This window comes from Engystomops pustulosus, chromosome 1 (genome assembly GCF_040894005.1).
Source record: "Engystomops pustulosus chromosome 1, aEngPut4.maternal, whole genome shotgun sequence".
Lineage (NCBI taxonomy): Eukaryota > Metazoa > Chordata > Amphibia > Anura > Leptodactylidae > Engystomops > Engystomops pustulosus.
The window spans coordinates 274804372-274828259 of record NC_092411.1 but is presented as its reverse complement, the minus strand read 5'-3'; the positions used below and the strand labels follow the sequence as shown (position 1 = coordinate 274828259).

Here is a 23888-nt window from a genome sequence, read left to right as displayed (position 1 = left end):
AATGCCGCGGTCGCGTTGACCGCGGCATTTAACGGGTTAAACACCCGTGATCGGAGCCCACTCCGACCGCGGGTGTTAGCCGGGGATGTCAGCGGTAAATTACCGTTGAAATCCCGCGGCTAACGATGCCGGTTCGGCTGCTATGCAGCGCTGAACCGGCATCGTCTCTGCGCAGTAGCTGTACCGCGCTGAGCGCCAATAGTGGGAAGCTGTGCAGTACAGCTACGGCGCGGAGCGCTGAGGGGTTAATGTATGTTTAGGTGTTTACATAGGTTTAGGTGTTTAGGAACTGGTAAAAAAGAGAACTAGCAAACACATTTATCACGCTGCCTAAAAGTCAGAATATTTCAGCTTTCATTTTACCAGTGATCATGAATATTTTAAAGGGGAGCTGTGATTGGTTGTCATGGGAAACTAATAATACTCAGACTTTTAGACAGCTGGGTAAATCTGCCCCATTGTACTTTGAAAGGAATGTACTCTACTGACCTCTGGAAAAAGTTATGAACACAAACGTGTAGCACTAACGTTTGACACAAGTTTTGTTTGATTCGGTTAATGTGGAGAGGGGGGGGGGGTCTGGTTGACCTTTTGACCTTTAAAAATTTGTTAATACATTCAAAACAAAATCAGCACAGACAAAAATTTTAGCAGCACAAACCAGCACAAACACAGCACAATTGATTGGCACCAGTTTTGTTTGATTTGGGCAATGTGGGAGGAAAGGGTGGGGGGCTGTTTGACCTCTGATGACCTCTGGAAACTGTTATTAATATCTTAAAAATGATAGTGTGAAAACTCAGTATTTGGTGATATTCTTATATTCCTAACAGAAGTATTTGTATCCAAGTATCAAAACTAACCCAGTAATATCAGGAGTTAGAGTTAGTGGGAAGGGATATTCTATAAAAGCGAGGAGCCAAAGATAGTAGACATTAAAAAAAATCAGTTGTGGCTCGGGAGAAGTCATTATTGGTTTGGGTATTACTTGTTAAAAGTTATTGTTTGTTCTGCCTTTTTATTCAATTTATTAAGGGCAGAGTGATAATAAGGGATATTCTAATATAGTTTTCAGTACTCGGCTCTGATACAATGGTGCAGATTTAAGACAGTGGAGGATTAGATGAGACGGTCTTATGATGCAGCAGATTTATCACTGTAGCTGATACATCTGGTGTAGGGTTGGATTGTCTAGTGGTAGTTTACACCTCCTATTAGTTGGATTAGTTTATGCCAGAAAGCTGTGGCAACATTCTGTCGTGGTAGCATCATTTTTGGAGCACTGTCTTTATGAGTGAGGCCACGCCCCTTTTCATAGGTCACACCCCCTTTATCATATCAGTTGTAAATATGCCTGTAAACTGTCTGTAAACCCTTGACAGATGTGGTGTAGATAGTTTTTTTGGTCCATGTATGTTCTGATCCCTGGTTCTTATACAGTATAATGTTCTGAGCTTAGTTCTGGTACCTATACCCAAAATTGGGATTTGATGTTTCAATAATAGCTCATTCAAAGAAATGCAGGACTGTTTTGTTGGTCAATTGCAAGATCTTGCCCTTCCGGCAAAAAGCTACTCATATGGCTTAAAAGTATCATGCATGATCAGATGTTGACGGAATTTAAAAATGAATTATAAGAAGGTCAGTGTTAAAAAAATCTAGCATCAAAATCCATTATGATAAACCAGGGACACTTACTCATAGATCCAGGCACCGTGACTGTGGGGATCTTCTTATAATTGTTATCCACGGCCTACTTACTTCTAAAATCAACTATTAAAATGACCCTAATGTGCTTGAAGGGCCACATGGGGTTGTTACCAGAGTTCCTCTGTGCTGCAGATTTACAGGCTGTTACACTGTGCATGAGCACTTCCACTCCTCCCACTGCTTCTGGTTCTGATCATATTGAGAAACAGCTATGAGTGAAGGTGCCGGGGTGCTACACAACCCCCAGCAATAGACCTATCAATCCTGCGGTGGAGTCATAATCGTTTTGGGGATGGAAACCCTCTTTTTTTTTAATTTTATGATTTACAATCACATACATAATACAATAATAATAATGATCTTTATTTATATAGTGCTATCAAATTACATAGCACTTTGCCAATCATGGGGGACATATACAAATAACATAAGACATAAGAGAGTACAACAGACCAGAGGAGGACACAGGATGTGTATAAAGAGAGTGGATGTTTCGAGCAGTTAGCGAGTGTGATGCCCAAAGAGAAGGGATTTACAAGCATGTTTGAAGCTTTAGATGTTGGGTATTAGTCTGATAATCCAGGATAGGGGATTCCAGAGAATTAGTGCAGCTTGGGAGAAGTCCTGGAAAAAAAAAAACACTAGGCAAAAGACAACTGCTTTAAAAACCAAATTAAAAACTCTTTATTAATATAAATAAAAATATCACCGTGTACCTCAAAAAATGACACCTTACACAGGTCCGTACACCAAAGTGTGGAAAAGTAATTGTCCTTAGAATTTGGCAAAATGGCAACTTTTTTTTTTTTTTTTTACACAAGATGTAAATTTTTTATAATCTACTAAAAAACTAATAAAACCTATACAAATTTGGTATCCTTGCGATCGTACTGACCCAAAAAATGAAGGGGAGGTGTCATTTGGAGCGCTGAATGAAAGTCGTAACAACATATCCCACAAGACAACGCTGCAAATGTAGTTTTTTTTTTTTTTTGGTCCATTTCACTGCACTTGGAATTTTCTTTCCAGTTTTCCAGTTCATTACATGAAATATTAAATGGCGCCAATAAAAAGTACAATTTGTGCTGCAGATAACAAGCTCATATACATCTCTGTTCATAGAAAAATAATAAAGTTTAACTTTTTGGGGGTAAAAAAAAACAGAAACGCAAAAATGTAAAAGGGCTGGGAAGGGTTAAATATAACCCTAATGTGATTGTAATTATTTTAGGAGGATTAATAAGAGGTAAACAGCTCCCTCCCTGTCCCGTGGTCATATAAGTTACTTCCTGCATCACATGACCATGGACTATTCTGCAATAAGCCGCTAGCAGGGAAACCGCACATATATTAGTTGGCTGCTGCGTGTAACGGGGTCACTTTTATAGGGTCCATTAATATTTTGCTGATTAATCACCCCTTTAGCAACATTGTTGTAAATTATTTTCTATATGAACTTTTCATTAATTTTTTAATCATTTTCATACGCTCTTGCAATTATAATTATTTTATTATCTACCTTGATACTGCAGAAAGGTCACTTAAGGTCACCCCCCCCCCCCTACCCATTAAAGGAAAAAAATTGACATCCTTCTAGTTCCGTTATTGCGGACTGGTGAATAGCTTTTTTGATGTCTGATCTTGGAAAATTCCATTGAATATTGTCTGGAATCTTTTCCATCCTGGATTGTGTATGGGAAGATGTGTCAGGCTGAGGTATCAAGCGTCTAGGGGAGGATTCACATGGCCAAGGGCCCTGGGCTGTAGGACAATTGTGGGTTATTACAAGTCTAATTATTAGCATTTACTTCCTTCATAGGGTACTAGAATCAAGCTACTTGGGAAAGGTCGGGGGTCTCTTCTGTCCACTTTTAGTTCTGTGGTTTGAGTACCTTTAAAGGTCCTGGAAGGACCCTTGTATATAGATATAAGTGGATGTCCTTTTCTTTATTATCACCATAGGGCAATATCAAACTTGGCTATTGGTTCAGATCCCTAGAAGCCCAGGGTGGCCGCCCCCAAACCTCCTATATTATAATCCACTACTGCATGCGTCCACCAGAGGCAAGGTCCTCTATACATACGGTAGTGTAGGATGTATCAACAGTAAGATCTGATAATTCACTCTAGGAACCAAATTCTGATGATGTCATGTAAATTTTGTGGCAGATTGAGTGACCATGACTCCACCCCACCCCCTTCCAAATTAAGAATTGCCACCCATATTAGGCTTCCAAAATAAAAGCTTGATTGTTCTATTGCAATAAGTAGGATACCATTCACATTTGTAATAAAATTGTAAATCTTTTGTCTGCCCATCCCCTGGGGCGGAGCTGGCAATGAAATAGGGTGGGGCTAACATAACACCAATGGAATAGGGTGAAGCTAACATAACACCAATGGAATAAGGTAGGGCTAACATAACACCAATGGAATAGGGTGGAGCTAACATAACACCAATGGAATAAGGTAGGGCTAACATAACACCAATGGAATAGGGTGGGGCTAACATAACACCAATGGAATAAGGTGGAGCTAACATAACACCAATGGAATAGGGTGGAGCTAACATAACACCAATGGAATAAGGTAGGGCTAACATAACACCAATGGAATAGGGTGGAGCTAACATAACACCAATGGAATAAGGTAGGGCTAACATAACACCAATGGAATAGGGTGGGGCTAACATAACACCAATGGAATAAGGTAGGGCTAACATAACACCAATGGAATAGGGTGGAGCTAACATAACACCAATGGAATAGGGTAGGGCTAACATAACACCAATGGAATAGGGTGGAGCTAACATAACACCAATGGAATAAGGTAGGGCTAACATAACACCAATGGAATAGGGTGGAGCTAACATAACACCAATGGAATAAGGTAGGGCTAACATAACACCAATGGAATAGGGTGGGGCTAACATAACACCAAAGGAATAGGGTGGGGCTAACATAACACCAATGGAATAGGGTGGAGCTAACATAACACCAATGGAATAGGGTAGGGCTAACATAACACCAATGGAATAGGGTGGGGCTAACATAACACCAATGGAATAGGGTGGGGCTAACATAACACCAATGGAATAGGGTGGGGCTAACATAACACCAATGGAATAGGGTGGAGCTAACATAACACCAATGGAATAAGGTGGAGCTAACATAACACCAATGGAATAGGGTGGGGCTAACATAACACCAATGGAATAGGGTGGAGCTAACATAACACCAATGGAATAGGTTGGAGCTAACATAACACCAATGGAATAGGGTAGGGCTAACATAACACCAATGGAATAGGGTGGAGCTAACATAACACCAATGGAATAAGGTAGGGCTAACATAACACCAATGGAATAGGGTGGAGCTAACATAACACCAATGGAATAAGGTAGGGCTAACATAACACCAATGGAATAGGGTGGGGCTAACATAACACCAAAGGAATAGGGTGGGGCTAACATAACACCAATGGAATAGGGTGGAGCTAACATAACACCAATGGAATAGGGTAGGGCTAACATAACACCAATGGAATAGGGTGGGGCTAACATAACACCAATGGAATAGGGTGGGGCTAACATAACACCAATGGAATAGGGTGGGGCTAACATAACACCAATGGAATAGGGTGGGGCTAACATAACACCAATGGAATAGGGTGGGGCTAACATAACACCAATGGAATAGGGTGGAGCTAACATAACACCAATGGAATAGGGTGGAGCTCATGGAAGGCAACAGAGAGAAATGGATGGCAGTCTAAAGAGGTAGGGGGCAATATGATGGAGGTATAGAGAGAAATGGTGGGGGCAACAGAGAGCTAGAGCATAGAGGGATAAGTAGTCGTAACATTATGAAATTGGGGCTTATAGAAGTGAGAGATTATGACATGCATGGGAAAACGAGATTAGTATCAAAAATCGTCTTGATGGAGATTTTAGTTTTAGCCAAAGCTGCCTCAGTCCAAGTTGTAATCTAGCCCCACAGTGGTATTTCTTTTTTTTTTTTTACAGAAAGTCATTAAAGCAGTATGAAGTAGTATCTGCAGTATCTGCAGAAACCTCTGTCAAAGCAGAAGCTAATTATAAGCCTAAATGTTACACCCAATATGAAGTGAACAGTCACTATATAATGTGTAGGGGGTATGACACAGCTGCCAACGCTTAATCCTTCGTTATTGTTTGCCTTCTGATCTTTTAATTCATTTTCCACTTAACTTTGGTGCTTTCCCACCAGGAGGAATAGGACAAAAGGCTGGAATTTTATCCTGCAGTGACTGTAGTTTGCTGGTTGTATGTGACCATATACTGTATATATATTTAGGAAAGAAGAGAACTGACCAAAGGGCCGAAATATTGCATTTGTAATATCAGTTACAGGACATCTTATCACATGAAACTGTAATACAGGGGCGTAAATAGAGCGGTAGCAGCTGCTATGGGGCCCACAGTGTCAGGGGGCCCAGGCATCTGACCTAACACACTAGAGAATGGAGGATGTGCACATTGTACAGTATAATATGTATCTAACAGTGCACATCTTCCACAGTACACAGCATGAAATATCGGGGGGAGAGGACAGCAGAACGACAGGACTAGGGATCTCTCATCTCAATTACTGCCGTGTGCTTCCTCCGTGTGGTCAGAAGCTACTGGGACAGATGTGTGTATGTGTATAAATGTATATACCAGTGCATAAATGTGTGCACATAAGTGTAGAAATGTATACAAATATGTACATTTTATGAGTGGGTAGAGGGGCCCCATTCAGTAATCTGCTATGGGCCCCTGTCTCTCTTAGTTACGCCCCTTATTCTGCAGTTAGCATATAATTACTAAACACGAAGATGAATTAATATTCATGCGGCCTAGCATTACGTGTCTAATCTTTTCCGGCAAGGGGGGAGGGTGAGTTATTGTACACGGGCTTCACCAGGGGTCACAGTGGGTGGAGAGGGCTGTCTGTAACTAGGGGTCGTCTGTAAGTCGGGGACTGCCTGTATAAGGAGATTACCACAGTCACGGGGGCTGCATCTCTGAGTAAGTGTCTATGAGATTGTAGATTTCCGTTAAAGAAGAGATGAACAGAAATGCACCGGTCTGACCTGGACATTCAGGCACCGGTGGCCTTAGGTCAGGAAAAGGTTAAAGTTGAAATCCATGCCAGCTGGCGCTAAAAGTGGCATCTTAATATATTGTCTTGATTATTATTTACTAGAATCCTTCCCTCCTTGTCCCCAGGGTTTGCAGTCTATTGTTAGGCTGCTCCATGGCCCTCGGTGAAGTATTTTTAACATTTTTTTGACTGCCTATTTTCTGCTTGTTGCATGTAGCACGCAGCAGAGTGCCCGTCCTACGTCTTCTTCCCCTGCTACGAGCCTCCTTTCAGCGTCTATTTTTATACCCTCTCATCCCGCCTGCTTGGGGAACTGTTTGTTGCTGATTGTTTGTTAGTCGGTTTGATTTTTCCTGCATTTCTAATAGTAATGTAATGATACTATAATGCACGGGATATATACGAGGGGAGATCACGGATTGCACTATCAGTTCTCACAATAGCACGGTATAACCAGTTTCTGTGGGATTTCGGTATTTTTTCAGCAAAAATTCTAGGAAATTAACCCCAATATTAGTTGGTACATCTTAAAGAGACTAATAATAATATGTTTCTGCCGGGCAGTGCTTATCTTCATTGAGCACATTGGATTAGATATGATGAAATGCAAGTCTGAACCTTCTCATCCCTGAAAATCATCAGTCGGGGGATGTGTAATGACCTGCAGATTGGGGGTCTTTACTAAATCCTGCAACCAGTTAGCTTCGGGGTTGGGTGGAGAGACTCTGGCCAGTTCTCCCATGTCACCTTTAAGCCGTTAGCTCCTTAAGGGTTGGGTCATCCCTTTAAAGGGAACCTACCACCACGATTCTACCTATTTAGTGGGTAGGTGGATGTATTGGACATGAGGATAGCCCTTTTTAGGGCTAATCCTCACGTCCCCGCTATCTTTTTAAAATATTTAATACCCTAATATGTACATTTTCTAAAGAGGCCACTGGGGTGTGGAGTAGCCAGAGCTGAGTCTACACGTCGCGGCTACTCCACGCCCCAGTAGCCTCTTTGTTCCTCCTACCCAGACATCTTTGTCCTCATCCTGGAAGCCGACGTTCTATGCATGCACAAAACGGCCGGCCCGCGGCTGTGCGGCCACTGCGCCGAAGCTACAGCGCATGCACAGAACTGCGGCTTCTTGGACAAAAATGTCAGGGTAGGAGGAACAAGGAGGCTACTGGGTATGGAGTAGCCGCGACCTGTAGCCTCATGTCCGGCTACTCCACACCCCAGTAGTCTCTTTAGAAAATTTACATATTAGGGTATATTAGCCCTAAAAAGGGTATATATTAGGGTATATTATCCTCACGTCCCATACATCCACCTACCACCCGTTCTACCTTTATAGGTAGAAATGTGGTGGTAGGTTCCCTTTCAGAGCTGTCTACCCCGTTTTGGGTATCTCAGGTTGACATCTACTGTCCAGCGTGGGTATTTATACATGTGATGTCCAAAACGGTAACGAGTTTCGTTTTAGTGTATCCTCTGCAGGCACCTTATGAGATTAGGCTTCATGCAGCCAACTGACACTGTGGCCGTGATTGGGCTGCACCAGATCACCGCCAGATCACCATCTGTGGCACCCAGTCGCAGTGCGGTGAGCCCACACCATAACCTGGCTGGGTGGCCATGACGCAAAAGATGGGACATGTCACGGCCACTTAGCTTTTTTATTGAGATAGGAGGGGTGAGGAGTGCTCCCCCCACTTCTGCACCCGGATGTGCGCTATGACGCCAGTACACGGTCAGGTGCATGTAGCCTATGGCTGTTTTTGATTTTCTGGTTCCCTGGAAAGCTCCAGAGACAGAGGTGAGATAAGTAGGCCTCGATCCTGGCTCTAGTATCTTTTGTGACCATTCGGAGTCTCTGGTGAAAGCTGCTGAAGCAGCAGACCTGGGAAAGTTTCTGGAGATTGTTGCCGTCATGGTGGACCCTCTCTGTAGTGCTGGGCCACTTTACCTCATGTATTTTGTAATGTGTGTATGAGGGGCAGGATATGAGGTAATTTACCAATATACATCTACTAATAGTTCTGCTCTGCTTTCCTGATATGTAAAGTGAGGCCTCCGGTCTTTTACCTCAGACATTCCTGTCCATAAAATGGCCGCAGATAGAGGGTCATGTGATCTCTATCTGTCCATGGGCTATGGCCATAAACATTAATAAAAAAACATGAGTTAAAGTGGTCAACCCCATGAAGTGATCTTTACCATATCTCCATTATCCAGTGTGTCCCTGACTTAAAGTCGCACAACATCATGGGCCTCCCCATCTTCTTGCATCACCCTGTCGACCCCGACAGGTGTGGGAGAGACCCAAGACCAGGAGAGAGCTAGCAGTGTAACAGCCTGTAAAGCAGACTACAAAGGGTCTATGGAAGCCCCTCATGCTCATTAGCATCATTTTAAAGTTGATTTTAGAAGAAATAAGGCAGGGGTGCACCAGCCATGAGCAAGATTGGGGCGGAAGCTTCAGTGGCGCAGTTTTCTACTACAAAGCAGGATGTGTGGCTTAAAATTATAGTGGCTCTTCACACATAGGGGCACATTTACTTACCCGGTCCGTTCGCGATCCAGCGGCGCGTTCTCTGCGCTGGATTCGGGTCCGGCCGGGATTCATCAAGGTAGTTCCTCCGCCGTCCACCAGGTGGCGCTGCTGCGCTGAAAAGCATCTGAACGCGCTGGAGTTCACCGGCTCGGGCTGAGTGAAGGTAAGCGCGTCCCAAGCGACACATTTCTTTTTTTAAATGCGGCGGTTTTTCCGAATCCGTCGGGTTTCCGCTCGGCCACGCCCCCCCAATTTCCGTTGCGTGCATGCCGGCGCCGATGCGGCACAATCCGATCGCGTGCGCCAAAATTGCCTGGGGCAATACAGGGGAAATCGGTGCAAATCGGAAATATTCGGGTAACACGTCGGGAAAACGCGAATCGGGCCCTTACTAAATGACCCCCATGATGTCAGTGTGGGTGCGAGACACTGGATGGAACAACCACTTACTTAAAAACATAACCTGATACATCACTATAGGATGGTTAGAGGGGGCGCCGTTCTATAGCTCACCTCAAAGAGAAAGTTAACGTTTAGTGCTGGAAGGAGGCCATTAATAACAAATATAAGAAGATTCCCTCAGTCCCGGTGCCTGGATTTATGAGTAAGGACGGTGGCACACGTGCCGTTTTGAGCGCATTTTTGGGCCGTTTTTAAGCAGTCCGTTAAAAAACGCATCACTTTTTAAAAAACACATGCGTTTTTTGAAAATTCATCCATTTTTGACCAATTTGAATTAAGATAATTGGTAAAACCTGTCAAAAACGGTTGGGTTTTCAAAAAACACATGCGTTTTTTTACGGACTGCTTAAAAACGGCCCAAAAAAGCGCTCAAAACGCCACGTGTGCCATCACCCTAAGTGTCTTTGGTTTATCATGAAGGATTCTGATACATTTTCTCTAAAATATTGTCAAGGGTAACGCAAAAACCGAGTGTTTCACGGTCGACTTAAGTTCGCGGCCAACTTTTGCCTTTCCTTGTGACAAGCCAGTGACATAGTTTACATAGTTTTAATTGCGGACCCAGACAAGGAATAAGTTTATGGACCAGTGGTGCAGTCCGTAAAATCATACTTCAGATCTGTAGTTTGCCGCCGGGAAAAAAAAAAAAAAAAAAAAACTAACGTTCATCTTCAGGTTTTTTTAAGAAAGAATTATAAAACCTGATACGATCCAATGGTCAAAATTACACCCCATTCTATTTAATGTAGGATTCCGAAAAATTAGGACTGCATGTAGCATAGACGCAGAGTAATAGATAGTAACATTGGGTTCTATTCAAAAATGTGCAAATTAAGTGTCTTATATTTAGCTTTTTAGCACAGATCATAAAAATTTAGGGAAAATGTATTAAGTTTGGTTTGCTGGTAAACAAAATTGGATTTTTTAGCACGTCACCACTTATTACTTTTAGGCTGTGTTATAGCGATGTGACATCAACATTCTAGTAGTAATGTATCACAGCCAGTGATGGCTATAGAGCGCTAACCACAGCAGCCCCAATTCTATGAAGCCCAATGCATCTCCCACTAAATTCCTAAAGACCAAACCAACAGGTCTGGCTGCTTATATACCCGAGCAGGAGAATGTGGGCGGGACCCACTGCCCACCCAAAAGTTTCTGATTGGCCGCGGACAACTTCTCGGAGTTCCTGTGCCTTTTGATTGGCTGCCGCCGCTGGGGGTGTGCGCTGATTGGCTGCTCCCGTCCCTCGCACATCTAACGGATCAAGAGATGCTCCACGTTAACGAGTGGCGGACATGACGTCCCACGTGAGTGTAGAGTCTACCGAATCGCTAATGTGAATAATGCCAGATTTTTTTTTTTTTACTCCACACCGCTACTATGCACTGTCGTGACAAAATGGCAGGTATCGTGACATACATTACGTATATAACAGCAGTGAACGCCAGAGAGCTTCCCATCATTCTCCCGAGGGGATGTTCAGACGGTGCAGTTTTCTGCATACAGTTTTCTAAAAAGAAAAGGCTAGCAGTTTTTTTTTGTTACAGGTAACGCCCGTGTTATGGAAATGTTTCTCTTACCATTAATGATAATAAACGCAACAAAGCTGCATAAATACATTTTTAATACAGTTATCTTCTGAATTTCATCTGTAACATCTAAACATACACTACATCCTAAAAACCCCTATTACTGGAGACCCCCCTGTATATACACCTCATTACTGGAGACCCCCCTGTATATACACCTCATTACTGGAGACCCCCCTGTATACACCTCATTACTGGAGACCCCCCTGTATACACCTCATTACTGGAGACCCCCCTGTATACACCTCATTACTGGAGACCCCCCTGTATACACCTCATTACTGGAGACCCCCCCTGTATACACCTCATTACTGGAGACCCCCCTGTATACACCTCATTACTGGAGACCCCCCCTGTATATACACCTCATTACTGGAGACCCCCCCTGTATATACACCTCATTACTGGAGACCCCCCTGTATATACACCTCATTACTGGAGACCCCCCTGTATATACACCTCATTACTGGAGACCCCCCTGTATATACACCTCATTACTGGAGACCCCCCTGTATATACACCTCATTACTGGAGACCCCCCTGTATATACACCTCATTACTGGAGACCCCCCTGTATATACACCTCATTACTGGAGACCCCCCCTGTATATACTCCTCATTACTGGAGACCCCCTGTATATACACCTCATTACTGGAGACCCCCCTGTATATACACCTCATTACTGGAGACCCCCCCCCCTGTATATACACCCCATTACTGGAGACCCCCTGTATATACTGACTCATTACTGGAGACGCCCTGTATATACACCTCATTACTGGAGACCCCCCTGTATACACCCATTACTGGGAGACCCCCCTGTATATACACCTCATTACTGGAGACCCCCCTGTATATACACCTCATTACTGGAGACCCCCCCTGTATATACTCCTCATTACTGGAGACCCCCCTGTATATACACCTCCATTACTGGAGACCCCCTGTATATACACCTCATTACCGGAGACCCCCTGTATACACCTCATTACTGAGACCCCCTGTATATACACCTCATTACTGGAGACCCCCCCTGTATATACTCCTCATTACTGGAGACCCCCTGTATATACACCTCATTACTGGAGACCCCCTGTATATATACCTCATTACTGGAGCCCCCCTGTATATACTCCTCATTACTGGAGACCCCCTGTATATACACCTCATTACTGGAGACCCCCCTGTATATACTCCTCATTACTGGAGACCCCCAGTATATACACCTCATTACTGGAGACCCCCCTGTATATACACCTCATTACTGGAGACCCTCCTGTATATACACCTCATTACTGGAGACCCCTCCTGTATATACACCTCATTACTGGAGACCCCCCTGTATATACACCCATTACTGGAGACCCCCCTGTATATACACCTCATTACTGGAGACCCCCCCCCCCCTGTATATACACCCCATTACTGGAGACCCCCCTGTATATACACCTCATTACTGGAGACCCCCCTGTATATACACCTCATTACTGGAGACCCCCCTGTATATACACCTCATTACTGGAGACCCCTCCTGTATATACACCTCATTACTGGAGACCCCTCCTGTATATACACCTCATTACTGGAGACCCCCCTGTATATACACCTCATTACTGGAGATCCCCCCCCCTGTATATACACCCCATTACTGGAGACCCCCCTGTATATACACCTCATTACTGGAGACCCCCCTGTATATACACCTCATTACTGGAGACCCCCCTGTATATACACCCCATTACTGGAGACCCCCCTGTATATACACCTCATTACTGGAGGACCCCCCCCCCCTGTATAAACACCCCATTACTGGAGACCCCCCTGTATATACACCCCATTACTGGAGACCCTCCTGTATATACACCTCATTACTGGAGACCCCCCTGTATATACACCTCATTACTGGAGACCCCCCTGTATATACACCTCATTACTGGAGACCCCCCCTGTATATACACCTCATTCCTGGAGACCCCCCCTGTATATACACCTCATTACTGGAGACCCCCCCCTGTATATACACCTCATTACTGGAGACCCCCCCTGTAAATACACCTCATTACTGGAGACCCCCCTGTATATACACCTCATTACTGGAGACCCCCCTGTATATACTCCTCATTACTGGAGACCCCCCTGTATATACTCCTCATTACTGGAGACCCCCCTGTATATACACCTCATTACTGGAGACCCCCCTGTATATACACCTCATTACTGGAGACCCCCCTGTATATACACCTCATTACTGGAGACCCCCCTGTATATACACCTCATTACTGGAGACCCCCCTGTATATACACCTCATTACTGGAGACCCCTGTATATACTCCTCATTACTGGAGACCCCCCCTGTATATACACCTCATTACTGGAGACCCCCCCTGTATATACACCTCATTACTGGAGACCCCCCTGTATATACACCTCATTACTGGAGACCCCCCTGTATACACCTCATTACTGGAGACCCCCCTGTATATACACCTCATTACTGGAGACCCCTGTATATACCCCTCATTACTGGAGACCCTCCTGTATATACACCTCATTACTGGAGACCCCCCTGTATATACACCTCATTACTGGAGACCCCCCTGTATATACACCTCATTACTGGAGACCCTCCTGTATATACACCTCATTACTGGAGACCCCCCTGTATATACACCTCATTACTGGAGACCCTCCTGTATATACACCTCATTACTGGAGACCCCCCTGTATATACACCTCATTACTGGAGACCCCCCTGTATATACACCTCATTACTGGAGACCCCCCCTGTATATACACCTCATTACCGGAGACCCCCCTGTATATACACCTCATTACCGGAGACCCCCCTGTATATACACCTCATTACCGGAGACCCCCCTGTATATACACCTCATTACTGGAGACCCCCCTGTATATACACCTCATTACTGGAGACCCCCCTGTATATACACCTCATTATTGGAGACCCCCTGTATATACCCCTCATTACTGGAGACCCCCTGTATATACCCCTCATTACTGGAGACCCCCCTGTATATACTCCTCATTACTGGAGACCCCCCTGTATATACACCTCATTACTGGAGACCCCCCTGTATATACACCTCATTACTGGAGACCCCCCTGTATATACACCTCATTATTGGAGACCCCTCTATATACTTTTCCTTGTTAAGCAGTTTCCAGCCTCTAATAAGTTTTCTTTTCACTTCTGTAAACTTGTGAGCCCCTCAGTCGTCCCCCTCCTCACACCCTGTGGGGGGCCCTAGTCCTTCCTGTCCCCATTGTTTGGGACCTCCTCCTCCTTTCATATTCCTGAGCTGCGCTCCCCACCCCCGGATTTATCCTGTGACCAGGCTTGTGGCTTCCCAGGATGTGACTCCTCCATCTCCTCTGCACTTAGCACATTTCCTCCTTCCTGGATGTGCGGACCCCCACAGCCTCCCCCCAGCTATGTAAGTAACTGGTGGTCTCCATGGGTTTGGGGCTCGGTGGTCTCCACGCTTCTATTCCCTTTTGGGATATAGGAGTGGGACAGTTACTGTACTGAGTTTATTGCGTGTAAGAGATCTGGGACTCTAAGGTGTAGCAGAACTGAGTTTGTCAGATGCAGCAGAGTTGTATGTGTTACATGTAGTTACAATGAGTTTATTGCGTGTAAGAGATCGGGTGTATTGGATGTCATCAGAGCTGGGTTTCTTATGTATAGTAGAGCTAACTTTTCTGTATGCAGCAGAGATGGGTTTGTTATGTCTGGATGTTTTCAGCGTATTGGATGTAGCAGCTGTGGATTTATTCTGTATAGTACAAATGAGGGCATCACATGGAGTAGCATTGGGTATGATATGTATAGCAGTACTAAGTTTACTGTGGCATCAGAGTTGAGTTTGTTATGTCAAAACTGTGCTGAGTTTATTGGATGTAGCAGAGCTGAGTTTTCTCCGATTATTATGTATGTACACACCATACATAATGGAACCTGAGGGACTGTATCTTGAAAAAGTATCTATCTCCTATCTATCTATCTATCTATCTATCTATCTATCTATCTATCTATCTATCTATCTATCTCATATCTATCTATCTATCTATCTATCTATCTATCTATCAATCAACCTAAACCATCACTCATGTGTGAACAGAGCCCTGCACTGTCTCCCCCACACTATAGGCAGGTTACAGACTCCACTCTGCTGTGTGAATAGGACACAAAAATCTGCTACAATGTAACAACTTTTCTAAAACTCCCGGTAAAGTTTACAGAAGTTTCTTCCTAAACTGCTATCATTTGTGCCTATTCTTTAGTGTAATATTCACTATACTGTCTCGATATTTGCAGACGTGGATCTATCTGACATGGCAGAGTGGAGTTCGTAATTTTATTATTATAATTTTTTCATCATAAACGGCAAAAATACAAAAAAAACAATGCAGAACAAAAATGAATATAATGTAACAATCGGACGAGCGCTGACGCATACATCCTGGGGGCAGCTGGGGAGCTGATGAACGCCTTGAGCTCTGCTATATCTCTATAAGTAGTAGCTAGAAGTCACTGGAGGATGGATGAGCTGACACATCTTGTATAGACCTTATGCCGTGTGATACACACATGTGATATTTACTTGTGTGTGTCCCCCCCCCCCCCCTCTCCTCTTCAGGATATACATAGTCAGACGTTTCCTTTGGGCGTTTCTGAACTGAGAGCGCAGCGCCCAAGAGCCGCTACATGTGATATAAGAAGCTTCCTATACACATCCTATATAATGTATATCCTGGTGTACAATGCACAGGGAAGGGGGCTGGATCCCTCCAGCGATAGACGTCCTCTCTGTGATGGTATCGTTTCTTAAACATAAGTCGTACTGGAGATTTCCCCTAAAGACATCACTGTAAAAGGGATCATTTAAAGGGGTATTCCAGGATTGAAGGAAAATCCCTTTAATATGACTACCATCCCCTCCTATTACCTGACTCAAGGGCTTGTGCCCACCCCCTTTCCAGAACAGACATAGTGTAGTAGTTGTCTCCTATTAGAAGGTTGTAGTACCATTCACAGCCACTGCACATTGTATGGAGCAGTGCACATTCCAGGGTATTGTATCCATGGATTGAGTATCCTCTGCACCTATAACATTGCCCCTGGGCTTGTGATCTTCATGTGTGCCAAGGATCAGCGACCTCTCCCTCTGTACACAAGCCGCAGATGATCGCACACCAATGTTTGTGGAAAGGCTTAAAGTAATCACCTGCGGGTGTTCTCCAACCTCGAGAAAGTCAGTGCACATAAACCACAGGCTCTTCTAGAGGGACGATCATCAAATTGGTGATGCCTCTTTAAGAGTCAATAAAATATCTTGGATTGGTACGGAAATGTGCTTAGTGCTGCCACCTGTACGCGCAAGTCTTCTTAAAGGGATTGTCCAAAGTTTCATTTCATAGGAGATAAACCGGGAGAGGGGGATTTAGGGTGATGTCACACATGGCGTTTTTAGGCCGCTATTGGGCCGTTTTTAGTTAGTGCGTTTTCAGATTGTAAAAAACGCATGCGTTTTTGACCGTTTTTAATTGCGCAAATTTGGAAAACAGGGCAAAAATGGATGCCTTTTCAAAAAACGGATGCTTTTTTAAAAACGGATGCGATTTTTCCGATCTGTAAACTAAAAACGGCCCAAAAAAGGCCTAAAACCGCCATGTGTGACATCACCCTTAGATGTGCAATTGGTTGTGGTCCTGCGTAAAAAGCTGTAGGAACACCCTGTCCACTCCGGCGGCTGCGCCCCTCCATGGATCACAGGGGGAAGACATTTCTCCTGGACCATTTGGTGGGGGGATCGCGGAGACCGCATCATTCATGCCTTCTCTAAGCTGTATCCTCAGAGAGCCCATACAGATAAAGCTATGGCCCAGCAGGGTGCATTAGAGGACCTTACATGAGGTCCCAGACATAACAAACCCACCACTGTTATACTGATCCATAGCGGTCTGACCACTAGGATTCCTAGGAGTCTATCATCTGGAACACAGTGACCTGTCAACTTACGTAGTGAGGATAGGTTATTGTACGGAGGGTCTTAAAGGAGACATATCTGGTGGCTTGGGGGCCACCAACTCCCCATGTGTGGAGTTTAGGGTGCTAAACGCATTGAACCAATCTATGAGATCTGGAGACGTGTAGTGACCACGGCTTCACCAGACGCGACGATGCCCATATGGCGTTACTCCGGATTGCGGCCGCCATAGCAGATTCCGGTGACCCGGCCTACGTTATGAGTGGTTGACTAGTCCCGAAAAAAGTCACAGGTGTTTCAGTAATTAATGCTTTTTCCTTATGTACCCCCCTCCCCGGTAACTCTGAGTAAAGAGCTTCTAAGTGGCACGGACTTCCTGCACGGACAGACGCCTGTAAGTGTTGATGGAACGTTTTTGCTACTTTCTTGATAGTTTTGTGGTTTCTCACTGATATTTCTGTTTGTGGCTTTTAATGGCCAATACTTTGTTCTGGTATTTCGCGTTCTCTGTTTGTTGTGTCTGGATGTTTACAGGTTTATCACATTTATGTGAGCACTTATTCCTATACTCACTAATGGGTGGAGGGGCAGGGCCCATTCCATTGTATAATAATGAAAGTGCACAGTGTTCTAGAATCTCCAACCGGGAATGGAGCGGCAGGACATGTGCTCCACCCATTAATGATTGCTGGTGCTTCTGTTCTTGTTATCTCTCCTTAAAAACTAAATGATTTCATGTCATGGAGAACTAGATATCTGGGATGGGACGTCCATTCGGGGATTTATCCTGCCATTGTCGAGGAGGAATTTGTAGACTTATGGCTTGGACTTACATACTTATTTATATTAATCTAATCTAATTTACTATCAGCTCTATTTCAGTTTACAATAATAACCATGACCTACAAAGCCGTCCACACCCTGTCCCCTCCATGTATCTCTGAACTCATCAGCCAATACCAACCCACACCTAATCTGCTTTCCTAACCGGACCTTCAGCGTCTCTATACTACCATCCGCTTTTCTCACAACCGTCTCCAGGACTTGACCCCCACTGATATATCATATTTCTGAAAAATACAGTAAATTGCTTATTCCATGAAACCTTTACTCCATATTATTACAGATTATCAGAGGGCAGATTAGCGCTGGTGATGTGTGAATGGATAAAGCCGGATAGAAGCAGCGTCTGGACCAAATGTGGAGCTGAAGGGACATTGCTGAGCCGTGCAGGTGTCTACAGAGGAGAACATTACAGACCACAAGCTTGTAAGGTGCTACGGATAGGAATACACATGTCCTTACACGGAAGAAAACCTGGGAGGCTCCTTTAAAGGATCTATATAGAGGAGGGCGAGGATTGTGGTTGCATCCTGGCTCCGGGATCCTGCACCATATAAGGAGACCAAGTCTAGAGGATGGGACGTGAGGACACAATTCTGTTACCCTTTGTAGGACTGTAGGAAGGATGCGCTTTACCGTTACAGGAGAAGCTGTCAGTGGTTTCCGCTTAAACTGTCCTGTTGTGTAAGGTTTCCGATTCTGAGGGTGAGCTCAGAATACAAAGTTGGGAGTCTATGGTGGGTACATCAAGAGACATGCCAGGGCCTCAAAACTATGCCAGGTCCGTAGACGTAAAAACCTGCAGGAACGCCCTGTCTACTCCGGCAACCACGCACCTCCATGGCCACTTGGCATGGGCGCAAAAAATGATCGCAATTTCTTGCAGTGCATTACTCGGTGCTGTACATTCGATAAGGCGTTTGCTTACATTACGATGAAAACTACATCAATCTGGGACAAGTGGAGGGAGGACCCGGCCCGCGAGGTCTTGTGTGTCTCATATACTTGTGGTCATGGCTGATTCTGTCTCTTCTTCCTTCAGGCTCTGAACTGATTAACCCTATTTCTCATGTTGCATGTGGTTGGCCTGGGTATGGGGGCCTGGTATGGGGGCGGGGTATGGCGGCAGAGTATGGCTGCAGAGTATCACTACTGGTGCAGAGCATCTTCCGCCTGTGATCTCTATCTCTGTTTGCAGTAAATGTAATATAAAGTCCGGTGTCATTAAGTGATTTCTTTATTATCTTTTCGCTTTGCTTTTACAATGTAACCTGGAGACAAATCATCACTTACTACCTGGAGACAGTCAGCAATCAGGCTAATGGTTGTTCATGGATCCCGTGTTTTCTATTTCAATTAAGGCGTTTTTTTGCAAGTTTTGCCTTGTTCTCGTAATCATGGGGGTCCGCCATAAGCTGCTATGGTGGGAGCCGCCTCTCTGTCATGGGATTCAGTCTTTCACTTCTCTAATTGTATTTCTTCAAATGCAAAGTCCTTATTGCAGCAAATCAATGCCAAAAACAACTGTTGTGGGCACTTGATGCAGATGACAGGGGGCATGATATGTAGGGAGCAGTAAGGTTTATGATATGAAAGGCAATGGGGGTCATGATATGTAGGGAGCAGTGGGGTCATGATATGTAGGGAGCAGTGGGGTCATGATATGTGGGGGGCAGTAGGGTCATGATATGTAGGGAGCAGTGGGGGTCATGATATGTAGGGAGCAGTGGGGTCATGATATGTAGGGAGCAGTGGGGGTCATGGTATGTAGAGAACAGAGGGGTCATGATATGTAGTAACGATTATGGAGGAGCCGACCAGATTGTGAGATGCAGAAGCTCACGGCTTGATGTGGAGTATTACTTGCTGGTCTATAACTGGGATAATTTATTATAGCACATGTTTCCGAATTACCAGCAACTGCGCGGTGTGAATTACCAGGTAGATCCCAGCCGCGGTTCAGTCAATTATGTCATTATACAAATATTCGCACAACCTCGGCTGTCACAAGGTGAAGGTGTGACTCAAAATTTGCACTGTCATAGGTGTGTGCACAATCCAGGCACAAGAGGATGTCCACTTACAGACAAAGAGACTTCTTACCACATTGTATTACCCTTGGAGCACATCTTGTGGTCTGTGGTTGTATAGACATGGTGCAGATCTCAGGGACTGTTGCTGTATAGATATAGTGCAGATCTCAGGGACTGTGGCTGCATATACATGGTGCAGATCTCTAGGGCGGTGGTTGTAGAGACATGGTGCAGATCTCTAGGGAGGTGGTTGTAGAGACATGGTGCAGATCTCTAGGGCTGTGGTTGTATGGACATGGTGGACACCTCGAGCACTGTGGTTGTATGGACATGGTGGACATCTCTAGGACTGTGGTTGTATGGACATGGGGGACATCTCGAGCACTGTGGTTGTATGGACATGGTGGACATCTCTAGGACTGTGGTTGTATGGACATGGTGGACATCTCTAGGACTGTGGTTGTATGGACATGGTGGACATCTCTAGGACTGTGGTTGTATGGACATGGTGGACATCTCTAGGACTGTGGTTGTATGGACATGGTGGACATCTCTAGGACTGTGGTTGTATGGACATGGTAGACCTCTCTAGGACTGTGGTTGTATGGACATGGTGGACATCTCGGGCACTGTGGTTGTATGGACATGGGGGACATCTCTAGGACTGTGGTTGTATGGACATGGTGGACATCTCTAGGACTGTGGTTGTATGGACATGGTGGACATCTCGGGCACTGTGGTTGTATGGACATGGGGGACATCTCTAGGACTGTGGTTGTATGGACATGGTGGACATCTCGGGCACTGTGGTTGTATGGACATGGTGGACATCTCCAGCACTGTGGTTGTATGGACATGGTGGACATCTCGGGCACTGTGGTTGTATGGACATGGGGGACATCTCTAGGACTGTGGTTGTATGGACATGGTGGACATCTCTAGGACTGTGGTTGTATGGACATGGTGGACATCTTAAGCGCTGTGGTTGTATGGACATGGTGGACATCTTAAGCGCTGTGGTTGTATGGACATGGTGGACATCTCTAGGACTGTGGTTGTATGGACATGGTGGACATCTCGGGCACTGTGGTTGTATGGACATGGTGGACATCTCTAGGACTGTGGTTGCATGGACATAGTGGACATCTCGGGCACTGTGGTTGTATGGACATGGTAGACATCTCTAGGACTGTGGTTGTATGGACATGGTGGACATCTCGGGCACTGTGGTTGTATGGACATGGTGGACATCTCCAGCACTGTGGTTGTATGGACATGGTGGACATCTTGAGCACTGTGGTTGTATGGACATGGTAGACATCTCTAGGACTGTGGTTGTATGGACATGGTAGACCTCTCTAGGACTGTGGTTGTATGGACATGGTAGACCTCTCTAGGACTGTGGTTGTATGGACATGGTGGACATCTCGAGCACTGTGGTTGTATGGACATGGTGGACATCTCTAGGACTGTGGTTGTATGGACATGGTGGACATCTCTAGGACTGTGGTTGTATGGACATGGTGGACATCTCTAGGACTGTGGTTGTATGGACATGGTGGACATCTCTAGGACTGTGGTTGTATGGACATGGTGGACATCTCTAGGACTGTGGTTGTATGGACATGGTGGACATCTCTAGGACTGTGGTTGTATGGACATGGTGGACATCTCTAGGACTGTGGTTGTATGGACATGGTGGACATCTCTAGGACTGTGGTTGTATGGACATGGTGGACATCTCTAGGACTGTGGTTGTATGGACATGGTGGACATCTCTAGGACTGTGGTTGTAAGAACATGGTAGACATCTCTAGGACTGTGGTTGTATGGACATGGTGGACATCTCGGGCACTGTGGTTGTATGGACATGGGGGACATCTCTAGGACTGTGGTTGTATGAACATGGGGGACATCTCTAGGACTGTGGTTGTATGGACATGGTGGACATCTCGGGCACTGTGGTTGTATGGACATGGTGGACATCTCTAGGACTGTGGTTGTATGGACATGGTGGACATCTCGGGCACTGTGGTTGTATGGACATAGTGGACATCTCCAGCACTGTGGTTGTATGGACATGGTGGACATCTCTAGCACTGTGGTTGTATGGACATGGTGGACATCTCGAGAACTGTGGTTGTATGGACATGGTGGACATCTCGGGCACTGTGGTTGTATGGACATGGTGGACATCTCTAGGACTGTGGTTGTATGGACATGGTGGACATCTCGGGCACTGTGGTTGTATGGACATAGTGGACATCTCCAGCACTGTGGTTGTATGGACATGGTGGACATCTCTAGCACTGTGGTTGTATGGACATGGTGGACATCTCGAGCACTGTGGTTGTATGGACATGGTGGACATCTCGGGCACTGTGGTTGTATGGACACGGTGGACATCTCGGGCACTGTGGTTGTATGGACACGGTGGACATCTCTAGGACTGTGGTTGTATGGACATGGTGGACATCTCTAGGACTGTGGTTGTATGGACATGGTGGACATCTCTAGGACTGTGGTTGTATGGACACGGTGGACATCTCTAGGACTGTGGTTGTATGGACATGTTGGACATCTCGGGCACTGTGGTTGTATGGACATAGTGGACATCTCCAGCACTGTGGTTGTATGGACATGGTGGACATCTCTAGCACTGTGGTTGTATGGACATGGTGGACATCTCGAGCACTGTGGTTGTATGGACATGGTGGACATCTCGGGCACTGTGGTTGTATGGACACGGTGGACATCTCGGGCACTGTGGTTGTATGGACACGGTGGACATCTCTAGGACTGTGGTTGTATGGACATGGTGGACATCTCTAGGACTGTGGTTGTATGGACATGGTGGACATCTCTAGGACTGTGGTTGTATGGACACGGTGGATATCTCGGGCACTGTGGTTGTATGGACACGGTGGACATCTCCGGCACTGTGGTTGTATGGACATGGTGGACATCTCTAGGACTGTGGTTGTATGGACATGGTGGACATCTCTAGGACTGTGGTTGTATGGACATGGTGGACATCTCTAGGACTGTGGTTGTATGGACATGGTGGACATCTCGGGCACTGTGGTTGTATGTACATGGTGGACATCTCGGGCACTGTGGTTGTATGTACATGGTGGACATCTCGGGCACTGTGGTTGTATGGACATGGTGGACATCTCGAGCACTGTGGTTGTATGGACATGGTGGACATCTCTAGGACTGTGGTTGTATGGACATGGTGGACATCTCTAGGACTGTGGTTGTATGGACATGGTGGACATCTCCAGCACTGTGGTTGTATGGACATGGTGGACATCTCTAGGACTGTGGTTGTATGGACATGGTGGACATCTCTAGGACTGTGGTTGTATGGACATGGTGGACATCTCGAGCACTGTGGTTGTATGGACATGGTGGACATCTCTAGGACTGTGGTTGTATGGACATGGTGGACATCTCTAGGACTGTGGTTGTATGGACATGGTGGACATCTCTAGGACTGTGGTTGTATGGACATGGTGGACATCTCTAGGACTGTGGTTGTATGGACATGGTGGACATCTCCAGC

The 23888-nt window shown here is 45.4% G+C and overlaps 1 protein-coding gene across 11 annotated transcripts in view; it reads left to right on the top strand.

Annotated features, from left to right (window-relative positions):
- The window catches only part of ST3GAL5 (ST3 beta-galactoside alpha-2,3-sialyltransferase 5), a 65262-nt gene that overhangs the window by 21691 nt on the left and 19683 nt on the right, over nt 1–23888 (top strand). For 2 of the 11 annotated variants that reach the window (XM_072126259.1, XM_072126247.1), the window contains exons 1-2: nt 18077–18135; nt 18571–18718. The gene's annotated coding sequence lies outside the window, so the exon portion shown is untranslated. Of the gene's footprint in view, nt 1–11047; nt 11151–11288; nt 11391–14763; nt 14889–18076; nt 18136–18570; nt 18719–18744; nt 19025–23888 lie in introns of those variants that run through there. The other 9 variants (XM_072126249.1, XM_072126250.1, XM_072126248.1 and 6 more) reach the window with 9 other exon arrangements.